Below are 12,958 nucleotides of genomic sequence, written 5' to 3'. Positions count from 1 at the left end.
TTCCTTCATCCCTCTCTCCCTCAGCGCCCTCTAAAAGGACGATTTTATTCTGTCTGGATTACTTGTCCTAGTTGGCGCTGGGCGTGCTGCTGGGGAGAGAATTTATTTCCTCTGGTGAAGCCTTGATTTAAAGCACTCAGGTCAACTTGATTCTGGGTCATTGTCTCCCTTGCCGTAATGAACCAGGGCAGAGGTAGAAAGCCCGCTGCATATCGACAAAAGCAAGGAGTTGATGTGCCACAGGATACCTCAACTGACCGTCTGCACCCAGAAGTAGATTAAAACCTCTCTCGTGCCTGTGGTTTTAATGCTCAAAAGCAATTCGATTTCCCACTTCAAAAAAAAAATGTGACGCAATAAGCTCAAGTCAACTCATAAGCACACCAGTTACATTAGCTTACGTCAACATAAGCTGTTTACTTTATGTTTGTAAGTACCGAGCCAGCAATCTTGCAGTAAATCTGTGTTTCTCTGGCAGAGCTGATCCTGCAGGGACCTACTGACCAACATATTTATGGCTGCATCAAAACACTGCTGGCCCTACAGTCGTGCAGGGTATAAGTCCTGTTAATTTAATTCATGGTCCTGCCTGAAAAAACTAGCTCAACACTGCATCAACAGTCCCACGGTTATAGCATCTTCAATTCTGCATTTCAGCAGCTGGGACGTGCCTCACATCACTTCGCATCATTTTCAAGGAGAACAATAAATAATTTTGCTTTTGCATTTTAAAATGTAATGTACGGACAGTGTACAGTCTCAGTGCAACAGAGTTCCAACCCCTTGTAGCATGTAGATTTGATAGATTTTTAGAACATTATACATATTTAAAAACTAAATAATTGTTTCCTTAAACTTCTTTTACATTGGTTGCTTCTTTGTAGTCTAATGGTTTTTTTCTTGGTTTGAGTGAAGGGAGAAGACGCTCTTTATTCATCCCAACATTTAAAGAAGTTTAAAAAGGACAAGACACGTTACACTCCATACTGCCTGTGAAGGTTTGACAGCCTTCTCTAAGGAAGCACGCAGATGTCACCAGTCATTGTTCAGACAGGCATCCAAATAGTGCACCTAAACTTCAAAAAGCAACAACTTAAATGTACAACAAAATCTGCATGGGCATGAAGTCTCTCGAAACTTCAGCCAGGCTGAGTTGTACCATTCGTTTTCTTTCCTTTTTGTGATGTGAATAAAAAGTGGAAGGAAAGAAGAGCTAGAAAAACACTTTGTTTGCTCTTCACGGGTTTCTTGTGGTTGGTATCGAGAATGAGTTTTCTCACTTCTAACTCATTTGTTTTCCTCTCTAAATTGTGTATTTACCCAAAATAGAAGATGGGCAATGATATAAATAAACAGGTAAACTAAAAGCAGGTGTACTACGAACACATGGAAAGAATAACCAACGCAAAGTTATGTTGAAGTTGTGCAAAAATGCTGACGTGTTTAACCAATGAGCCAAATTGCACAATGTGCGATGTGTTGTTTGTTTTTTAGTCATAAATCCAGCCCTTCTTGTTTACTTCACAATATAAAGCAAGCTTGATACATGTTGGGGAAAGATGGAGTCAAACCTTTTGTTCATTTGAAGTATTCATACATACAAAAAAAAAAAAAAAAAAAAAAAGAGTTTAGTTTTGGTTTATGCACAATCTTCTGCCGTGCACAGCAGCTATACTGGTTTACATTTGAGGTTGGACTGCCACTCAGAGACATGCTTCCAGGATCTGTCCGTCTTCCCGACTTCTGATCACTTCACTGGGAAACACATACAATCTGACTAAAGTGGATCTGACTATTCTAGGTGTCCAGTGTGTCAGCATAGCACATATTTAGCAAGAAGACCATTTTTAAAACTTTTTGAAGGAGGGACGCCACAAAATTCCTCCATGCAGGAGAAATCCCACATTTCCAAAAGCCATCTTTGCCCACTTTAATCTGGTAGTATGTGCTTTAGTTTGTTATCTGCTTTACTTAGAGGCAGGGGTTCATCAGAACACAAGGTTGAAGGTTGGGGGTATATTAAGATTAGCAGCAATCTTCCTCCATGGCTTTAATGAGGACAAAAGCAGTGACGGTTCCAGTCATAGGATAGAGAAGGGCAGATTTTATGTACACAGACAAACTTCTGTTCACCTTGGACTGATATCATTTTCACTTCTCTTCTTAAAGCATTTGGTCTATGAAATTAGTACTAAAAAAAAGCTAATTTGTTTGACTTACCATAAAGCACAGAACTATTTAAAACACAGGGAAAAAAACTCCACATTCAAGAGGCTGCATACAAAAACAGTTTGATATATTTTTGGCTTGAAAATACCATTAATCAATTATCAAAAATCATCCTGAGTCTTCTGCTAATCAACACAAATTGAAGACACTAATCAATAAATGGAGCGAGCCTTTCATGTCTAAATGCATTTCCTTCCTCATAAAATATTTGTAAAGCCAGTTTTGAAAATTGTCCTGTACTCATTACATCCAAAGTGCACAAGCTTGGGGTCTTTTACTGGGTCGGCCATTGAAGGTCCATTTGCATCAGCAGTCAATTAGCGCAATAGCATGAATTTCCATTGCCTCATTCACAAGAGACAAACAGAGAACATAAATGTCAGGAGGGCTACGAGTGGTCCAAAACTTCACAGGATGCGATTTCACTTTGTCATTATTGTCAGACGAGACATATGGCAAAAATATCTTAATATATTTAACACAGCTGTCATTTCTATATACACTGGGGGACCTACAGCAGGTGTGAACTATCGGTTTTTGCAGCTAATTTAACAGATTTTTTGCAAGTTCCCTGCGTATAAGAGGCTTAAGTCCTCTGATCTAGTGTGAGTCATCTGTATTCCTGTCTTATAGTCCATTAAGCAAACTTTGAAGGAGTATAACTCACCTCCTCTCACCGGCGGGCACTTTGCAGTAAAGATTCATGTCCCTGCCACGTCCAAAAAAACACTTTAATTATTCTCCTTACTCTGCTTTGTTGTTATGTGCATCTGTAGGCTGCATTTGCTTGTCATCTTCGTTAATGCGTGACGGCCCTTTTCATTCTTTGAGACGCTCCTTTAGTACAAATGTACAGCTTTTATTTCACCTGCCCACACGAGCCCATTGCTTTCTGTTACATCAGTATAAAAGCATGCAGGTTTAGAGCTTTAAAAAAAAAAAAAAAAAAAGAGCGCGAGAGACCCACAGCATACACCTTTTTAACTTTCCTTTAGAAAACATCACACTGCTCCTCTTTCCCTCAAGTTCTGAGTTGGGCGTGTATCTGAAACGGGTGCTTTCTGTAGGACCACATTTTTCTAGTGTGGGGGCGTCTCACAAAAGGCCTGACGCCAAAGCAAAGGAAAGCTTGACCTGCACACGACAGCAGCTCATGTTTAGCGCCCGCTGTCCACTCCGGATCCTGGGTGGAGTTACTCGTCAATCCGCTGCACACTAACACGAGCAATTTGTGTTTATTTTAGAAGCATCTTTTTGTTTATTTATATAAGGGTTTGACCACGACACGCCCTGGCCTCGAGGGTCTATAACCCACCCTGCTGCAGTCAGTGTGCTCTATCTCCAGGCAGATTCAGGAAATATCTTCTGCTCTTTAGGTTTTTGTCCCTGCTAGATTTTCCCTCCTATTCTTTCTTTCCTCTCTGCCTTACATTCGAGTCATTTCACTGCTTAATAACGGTTTGAGTCCCCGGCTAAAACCCAGCCAGAGTAAACAAGGGTTAGAGTCAGCCAGCCTGCAGTAAGTGTCACTTCTAATCCACTACTAAACCAAGATGAGTACGCAGTGAGCCTGCACCGTGCCAGTAACCGCGGGCAGAGCGAGAGTCAGAGATTACGTGCCGATTTCTCATTTTACTTTTCTACAAAGCAAATATTCGTCTGTATTTGTTAGATTCAGAAAAGCAGAAAAAGAGAAGAGCGCCACAATCTGTTCTTCCTGCTGGGCAATTTGATGCTCCTCCGTGAGTGAAAGGTGAATGAGCATATGCGTCATTTGGGGGTTTCTTAAAGGATAATTCCACTTTATTTCCACCCGGTGTACTTCCTGTTCATGTGGATGTTTCAGCCTAATGGTTCACGCCAACTTTGCCCCCCTACTCTGGAGATTTGCAGAAATGTGAAGGCAAATAGCACATCTGACCAGCAAAATGTAACATTGATAACAATATTATTATTTATGGCAATAACAATATGGCTTTTGATAAATAGAAAAATACCAACATATGAATATTAAATGTGTTTCTTAGAGATAGGGGCTAAGGTTGTATTTGGTGAGAGAACCTCTGCAGTGTCTGCTCTGTAGTAATCGTGGTAAAGAGAAACTTGAGCACACAAGGGAGGCTTCCAATGTACTGGGCAGTTCACTCCCACAGTGATCATCTCGATGAGCTGTTAATCATGGCCAGATGAATACGCAAATACAAGCAGAAGAAGTACACTTCCCTCGACCGGTGTCTGGGCTCATCGTTAGAGACAGGGTGAGGAGTTTGGTCATTCAGGAGAGCAGAGCTAGTCCTAAATGCTGAAAGGAGCCACTGAGTGGGTTCAGGCATTTCAAGAACATGTCCCCTGGATGCCTCCTAGGTGAAGTGTTTCCCACAATTACTACCAAGAGGAGACCCCAAGGTAGATCCAGGACACGCTAGAGAGATTAAATCTCTCTGTCGGCTGGCTTGGAAACACCTTGGTATTCCCCAAAAGACCCAGAGGATGTGGCTGGAGGAGAGGAAGGCCTGAGCATCTCTGCTTAGATCACTGCCCCAAATACCAACCAACCAACCAATACTGAGGGTTGGTATATACTTCAGTTGCTTATATTCATAGCACATGACGAAAGGAAAGATAGAAATTGTTATTACATTATGATAAATAAGAAAGGTAAAAACCTTTATGAAAGAGTAAATGATACCACAGACTGGAACAAAAGCAAATAAGTAGGAAGGCAGATCATCAGAAGCAATTCAGCTGAACAACCAGACACGGAGTTTTTGGGGTTTTTTTAGAAAAAACAATTATAACACTAGCAGTCTAAATTTGTCACGTTAATGTTAGAAAATGTTGTGTTTTCTTAATCACGCTCACTTGTCTGTATGGAATTATTGCAATTGGTTTTTACTTGTGTTGTATTTGTTTTAATCTCAATGAAACTTGCCCCACATAATTATGGAATAAGCATGCCACTCTTTGCATTAAAGTAGATGAGAATGAACGAAGAATTGTAATAAAATCACCGTTTGCAACATCAAAAAAATCATTTTAAAAGAAACACAAATCAAAGACACTTTGAGACAACTTCAAGATAAGGCAGGAAAACATAAAAACATCCTTAGAGGAGGTACCGTATTTCCCGGACTACAAAGCGCACCTGAATATTAGCCGCACAAGCTAAAATCAGGGAAAATCCTGTTTTGTACATACATTAGCCGCACCTGACCAAAAGCCGCAGGTGTTTCAATGTTGACTTATCATATGTAAGAGAATATGCACAAAGTGAATTGTCAGGAAAGAGATGGCTGTTTGGAGACACACCCCTTTTATTAATATTTTGAAAATCAAGTTATGGGTACATATTTGCACATGTGCTGTGCTTCATAAATGAGTAACAAATGTAGTACATAACAGTAACCTACAGCACACCAGAAAAATAGATTCAGACTACCTTTTAGGCTCAGGTGCAGTGACACGGCTTTAACAAGAAGAAAAGTCAGTCATTCACCACCATCTTCCTGCGCACTAAAACCACCAAAGTCCTCTTCTCCAGTGTCGGATACGAACAGGCTCAGGATGGCTTCGTCATCCACTCTCAGCTTCTTTCCTTCGTTGTCACTTTCAAAACCAAAGATAATCCTCATTGTCATTGTCAGTGTCGGAGTCGAACACCCTCTGAAGGGCCGTGGCGGTGTCCTCCTCTCCATCATGCAGCAGTCCAGCCCTTCGAAATCCGTTGGTGATCGTGGATGTTTGCACACTTTTCCACGCTGTCAGAATCCACCGGTAGAGTTGAGCACAACTTGCTTTTCGCAAGTTTATCGCCGCTCGTCATCCACGCCTCCCGCTGAACGCGTAGCGCTACTTTGAAGTTTGTTTTTCGCGCTACTTGTACGGCACTATGTTGCCTGGCGGATGGACATGTGACCAACATACCACTCTTGAACCCCGATCCTTCCGCCAGGCAACGTAGTGCCGTACAACAGCGGAACAAACAAAACAAATCGTCTTACGATATGACAAAAATCATGGACAATCTATAGAAAAGCCGCACCTGACTAAAAGCCGCAGGGTTCAAAGCTTGTGCAAAAAGTAGCGGCTTATAGCCCGACAATTATGGTAATTAGATAGCTGGAGGACTACAGCCCTGCAGCGACTGTGAACCACAGCAGAAGAGAAATGACCACATCCCTGTAACTGTGGTACCGCTCTACTCCCTGTCCTTTCTGTAGATTAATGCTGGAAGTGTTGTGTATCAGCAAGGACATGTAGATCATCATGTCTAGACACTGATGCACTTTTAAAACATTTGGTCTCTTGTGAGGTTTACTAAAAGGAAGCTTTCAGATAAACTTGTGCTCACTCATCAATTTTTAAAGAGATACAGATGCAAACATTTTGAAGAGATCCTACAGTTAAGGAATCAAAGCTACAGAGAATCAGTTAGCACTATTTTTAAGCTCACAGAACACCAACAGGCAAAATATATATGTGTGTGTGTGTGATTTGAGCAAAGTTGCTCATAAAAATAAAGGAAAAAGAAAAAGGGGACAAACTTGGAGATGCATCTACGGTCATGCAAGCTCAATGCAGAAGAAACCACGCAAGAGTTCAAACCACAACTCACTCACACACACACACAATTACTGTGCAACTGCAGCCTTGGCACGACCAGGCACGACCAAGCACCAGAGCATGCGGTCAATTTTAGACCAATGGGTGCAGGGCACAGACAGAGAAGCAAGACAGAGCAAAGCAGACATTAAAGGGACCATCTCCAACAATGCAGGGAGAATTCATAAAAACAAGCCATCAAAAAGCAGGGATGCACACACACACACACACACACACACACAGACCCAAGGATGGTTTCAACAACACTTTCAATGTTGGCTGAATTTTCCCTTTGAAGTGCAACAGCTGTGGTCGTCTAATCTAAGAGCCATTTTGCTCATCAGGAGAGCAGAATAAAAGCACGACACTCTGTGACACTCTGTGACTCTCAAAGAAAACCAGAGAGGCTCAGTGTGCTTCACACAACAATGTGAGGAAAAAACCTTTACAATCCCCCCTCAGTCAAATGCCTTCCTGAGCACAGTGCAAGCCTCAAACTCTATGAGCTCACTTCCTATTCACTAGCTTGCTTGACTGACTACTCTGGCAGGTCTGTCTCTGCAGAAAAAAGCACATAGAAAAATAGGCTGAAAGGTGTATATTTATAGCAGGGGGTTATAAAAAAAAAAAAAAAAAAAAGCCAAAACCCTAAATCCTTACAGACACTCTATAAGCATGAAAACCTATAAAGATGTGTTGTTTTTGCTTTAACGGCAACAGCAGAAAAGTCAAAATAGAACCTTTAGCTCTGCTATAAGAACATCAATGACGAGTGTTAAGGGCATCTACCTCTTCAAAGTCATGCAGGTCCCCCTCCATGATATTCAGAAAATACAGCAGGGGAGCGAGACCAACAAGTGTAGGAGATGAGGCCCTGTGGTTAGTGTGTGACAGAGGGAGGGTCAGGGGATACAATGTAGCCTGGGCAGAGACGTAGAGCTGCTAGTCAGAGCTAACCAGCCATGAGAAGCTGTCAGACTCGCTGTGAGGGGACTCTGGTTGAGCTTTGACAGTCACTAGAAACACAATTATGGCCTTTTCAAAAGCTCACTATGCGGGAGCAGCACTGTCCCGAAAGCCATTTTGCCGGCCTTTGGACTTTCAGTAGTGGATATTTGAAGCTTCGTGCAAGTGCCGGGGACTCAAAATCACCTTACACAACAAAACAAGTTAACGACCATGGCTGCAGACGTACAATGTTAACTGAGAGAGAAACCAAAGAATGTGTCATACTTTCTCTTCCATTCAGCTGTGCACTCTGTCAGAGGTAAAAGCTCGCTGTTCGCTCACTTGCTGGAAAGAGCAGAGTCAGAGGGAGAGCTGTACCTGCGCCGGGAGAGCAAGACCTCGTTGAGAAAAGAAAAGAAAAAAAGGTAATGTCAGTACAAAGGAGTACATGTTTCTTTGAAGCTTTTTCTGAGAGAGAGAGCGAGAGAAGAAGAAAAAAAAGTTGCTAAATGCAGCGAGAAGGTGGCGGTACAACTGCCATTTGAGTTCTCAGTAAAGATGGAAAAGTGGTGTATAAATACAAATCCATTTACACCGCTGTCCCCATGCTGGGACATTAAGCGGTGTGCAACTGTCTTATTGATCAGCAGCTTAGAGGCACATCGCAGCTCTCTGCACCTGAACTGTCGACTTTATCGTTTCCAAAATGAAATGAAAAAGCAGGTTCAATTCAGGTGGCATCTTTAAAAAAAAAAAATCACATTGGAGTTGCTGGTTTTTAAGTGGACAGTGACCATTTGCAGATTAAATGCTCTGCAGCTAAACCTCCACCCACCGAGCAGACTGATTAGGGCTGCGTGGTGCTAAAGAAGCTAACGCACATCTCTGCAAAGCACTGATGTTTGTGGTTTTATCCTCTCAGTGAGGGGTCGCATGGGGGGCTGGGGGGGTTAAGATATCCTAGCATCAGTCAGCAGGGGATCCGCCATTACTCCCACTGATCACTTAAGTATTTACTCAGCTGAAGCCCACCACTTCACAGACGGTCCAGAGGAGAGTATAAATTAGATGAATACATGCAGAAACGCCACACAAGTGAAAATGTGTGATGATGAAAGACAGATGAAGGATTATTAAATCATACTGAACACAATTAGCAATCATGCAGTTTTTTTAAAGCCAACCTGTTTGAATGATTGCCTGTTTTCTTAGATTGGAAAATAAGAATCTGAATTCTGGCCTGTTGGTTGGACGAAACCAAACATTTTACTACATTATGTCAGAATTTGGAAAATTGTGACGGGCATTTTTTATTCTTGCATGATCAATCAAAATAGGTCATGTGTAAGCTCAAAGCAGATAATAAACCGAGGTCTCACTATGAACGCGGGACCTTCTGCTTCACATCTTACTCTGCTCTTCTGACCAGTGAGCATAGTGTTTGCATTGGTATATTTTGGCTTGTTGGATTTTCCCTGCCTTACAAGAAACCATAGCAAAGTTTACAAAATCACCTACAGATTTAGAGCAAAGCAAACAAATTAGAGGTCTGAAAGTGCACTTAAAGCAAATTTACCTGACCAGCATTCCTTCCCTGGTGATTTATACCCAACCGCAAAATAAAAGCATTCACACTCAAGCCCACTTTCAAGTCAACCTGAAGACAGCAACAAAAATCAACAAATCTACACCTTAGGAGACGGCTGTGGACTTTGAGGACCTCTAAGTAGGCTTGATAGCTGCCCTGCGATTTGCCTGTCTTAGTATTAAGACCACAGATTAGCAGTCAGTGCCTGCTCCTAGCTGTAATCAGAGCGCTGATCTACTATAATCGCTTATCCATAGTAAGAAAGCGCACTGGTTTGGGGTGCAGCTCAGATAAGACCTGTTTAGCAGCAAGCAGCTGAGAAACAGATTTCCAATTTATACAAAGAAACACAAGTTTTATTTCACGCTTCTGCTGACCCGCTTTGATGCCCCGTTTCACTGCAGGCCCTATTTAAGTATCAAGCGAGGCCAGTGTTTCAGCATCCCTCCAGGGCTGTTTCTGTTTCAATATTTTATGAGCAACAGTCAAATCACCGTGTTGGAATAATTAAACATCAGTTAGGGCACAAAGCTGCAGAGAATATATGGAGGCAGCTCTTCAGTGAGGAGGGAGTAGTGAAGCATAGCAATGGGGCTCCTTAGAGATCAGAGACGACTCACTCAGACACTCACAGGAATATAATTTTGCCATTACTCTGTATAACTGCTGTTGGTAATGTGGACGAGTGCCATGTTAATGTGCCTGTGTGGGTTTGTGTGTGAGCTAAACAATAACGGCAGGCAGACGTCACAATATTACGCTTGAATGTGGCATCTGTTACCGCGCATAACTTCACAGAGAGAAATTCATTATCAGCACAGTTTCGATTTCGATCTAATCCAACATAGAGGCAGTTTGCAGTTACAGTACATTTACAAGGCTTCAACATTTTCTGGGGATTTCACTGTATTTTCCAGTTTATTTTATCCCTAATAGTTGTCAGTTGCTTGTTTTTCACAGCTAAAGTTTAACTTTTACACTAAAATCAGTTCACAGCCACATCTTACATGTTTCAAAGATATAGACTTTACATCTTAGCGCTTCGCTTAAAGTTCAACCAGTTTAACCTTTGACCTTGTTAATAAGTAAATACTTCAGCCTACTCCTTTTCAAACAAATAATGGAATGATATTTTGTAATGATTGTGAAGGCACATGTTTGAAATGTTTGAAATAAAAATGAACTGAACTGAACTGAATGTGTGATCTATTAATCAGCAGCTGATGGGATGACAGTCGCTGTTACCTGAAATAACAACAGCTGGGGGTTGAATTTATCTGTTCGATTGATTATCGGCATTATTACTCAAAACAGTGTGGCCAAATTTGCATTAAAGGCACAGCTTGCCCCCAATTTAGAAGTGATAAACTTTTGGAGTCGCCTCATATATTCACAAATACAAACTTTTTTCTTCATGAAAATTTTGCAAACTAATCTGGATCCAGATATCCTTTCGAATCCAGCAACAAAAGTTTGCAGAGGAATGCCGTCTAACTGCTCTTTATTTCTGATCCCTCCTGGGGCCTCCCTGCTACCTGTCACACAAGGGTTGCACCCTCAAGTTTATTATATTTCTATCTGCATCGCAGAGTGAGCTCAGCTGGTACAGTTGACCTCTGGTAGTCAGTGGTTATCTAGTTAAGCACCAACTTGCACAGTATATTTAGCAGCAGCACAATCCGGACTCCTGTTTGTGATGCACACCTGCAGGAGTCCAAGATTTGGGTGTTGATGTTTCGCGTGTACAGACACGCTTCGTCGCTCTTGTGTTGTCGCATGCATGTACAGCAGACATGCACGCAGTACAGCAGAGTGAACCGTCACTCCCCAACATAAGCCAACAGCCAGTGCAGATGCTGAGAGGAACAGCAGGCGGAAAGCGTTCAGGATGTCTCCACACATCAAAGATTTAAAGGTAACACAGCCAGGCAAGAAGCCCACCTGTCTTAGCAACGGGTACACCTGGCACAAAACGAGATGAATGCTGCTGATGATGTTTGGTGCACATCTCTGGAAGCAGCACATTAGGACACTACTGATGTCATCACAGCACTGGGAGGGTCAAACAGATGTTTAATGTGGCCTGATGTGCATTGTAGCCAGCACAGAACGGGTTGTGGTCATGAAATAAAAATAGCAGCCATTTTCAAACGTTTTAGTCACTTATGTTAGAAAAAAAAAAGCCAACATATTTGCCAGTTAAAGCTGCTTACATGAGAATTTCAAGCTCTTTTCTGTCTGAGGTCATTGTGAAGTGAATCTCTTTAGACTGTTGGACTGTTGGATGAATTTAGGGATTTGGGGGTGTGGGCGGGTGTATTATGACATGATAAAGGCAGTATTTAGGGGAGTATAAGCTAATGCTTAAACCCTGGTTGAATATATTTGACCAAATCCTTTAATGGATAAAGTGATTATCAAACAAATCAGCAATGAAAAGTACTGTTAGTGATTTTAATGGCTGATTTTGGCATTTGGATTTTGCACTGGTGATGGACAAAAAGGGGCAGTTTGCACATTTAATATAACATTTAGGGTCATTTTTAAGTACATCTTTATTATACTCATACATATAAGGGTTACATATTAGACTAATCATTTCAAATCACATAAAGGGGAGGAATAAGTGAGCATGCTACAGTAACAATAAAGCGGAAACTGTATGAGTGCACATACGAAAATGTCCTATATAAAAGTTAAGACGAAGACTCTGCTCGTCGGCACGTAAAGCCTGAACATCGGTCCTTTCAGCCTGGATTGTGGGAGTCTCAAACTCACAAAGTAAATGCAAAATAAACATCTGCAGCTTCGCCCGCTGCAAACAGTCCCGGTGTCCCAGCAGCAGGCAGCCAGCACTCCCGGACTAAAGGAGGGGGAAGACCCATGTGTGTCACCGCAGCGCTGTTATACCAACATCCATGAGGAGATGTTAAAGCCGCTCAACCCGTGTTGTTGTGTTTACTGGCGCCAGCAGCGGAAACGACGCTTTTCACCGGTTTAATTACAGCTCAGTAAGGCGTCTGGTGACCCGCTAAAGGCGGTAAAGTGCGCTAGCTCGGAGTGCTCCAACAGTAGCCGGACATGCCTCTCCTCCTGCCTGTCTACTGCCCCCTTTTCCTCCACGGGGGGAAAAAAATTCCCTTCTTCCATCTTCTGGTTTAGTCTCAAGCGGTCCACGGCAAACACACCCGAAATTAGAAAGAGAGCTGGCAACATGTGTGGATGTTTGCACTCACCTCAGTCCAGGGTGTTCACACTGAGCAGAGGGTCCACTGTGGTATCCAGGAGGTTTAAAGTTGTCCCGTTAGTAAAGAGACAGCAGCTGGTGTGAGGAGCTCAGAGTGTGTGTGTCTCTGTTTGTGTGTGTGTGAGTCTGCAGAGTGCCTCTCTCTCTCTCTGTGCTTCAACACCAAGTCACTCCTTGAGGGCGGCGCTAAGAAGGAGGCGGAGACTGATGGAGCCACGGTGGATGGCAGTGGTGCACAGAGTGGTGGCCCGCGGAGGCACCCTTTCACATACATTACGGGTTTTCTCCATTGCTTTGGTGCAAATGTCACTGCAGGACCAGTTAAAGGGTTTTTCACATGTGTG

General features: G+C 42.5%; 1 protein-coding gene across 1 annotated transcript in view; it reads right to left on the bottom strand.

Annotated features, from left to right (window-relative positions):
* ppp1r16b (protein phosphatase 1, regulatory subunit 16B) overlaps positions 1–12,735 on the bottom strand; it is a 96,911-nt gene extending 84,176 nt beyond the window's left edge. The window contains exon 1 of the mRNA XM_085457650.1: positions 12,604–12,735. The gene's annotated coding sequence lies outside the window, so the exon portion shown is untranslated. The remainder of the gene's footprint in view (positions 1–12,603) is intronic.
* Between the last annotated feature and the right edge of the window lie 223 nt (positions 12,736–12,958).

Source organism: Copadichromis virginalis, linkage group LG5 (genome assembly GCF_057382275.1).
Source record: "Copadichromis virginalis isolate Kocher_CV1m ecotype Utaka linkage group LG5, C_Virginalis_male_GT1.1, whole genome shotgun sequence".
Classification (NCBI taxonomy): Eukaryota; Metazoa; Chordata; class Actinopteri; order Cichliformes; family Cichlidae; genus Copadichromis; species Copadichromis virginalis.
This window is presented reverse-complemented; position numbering and strand designations above follow the sequence as displayed.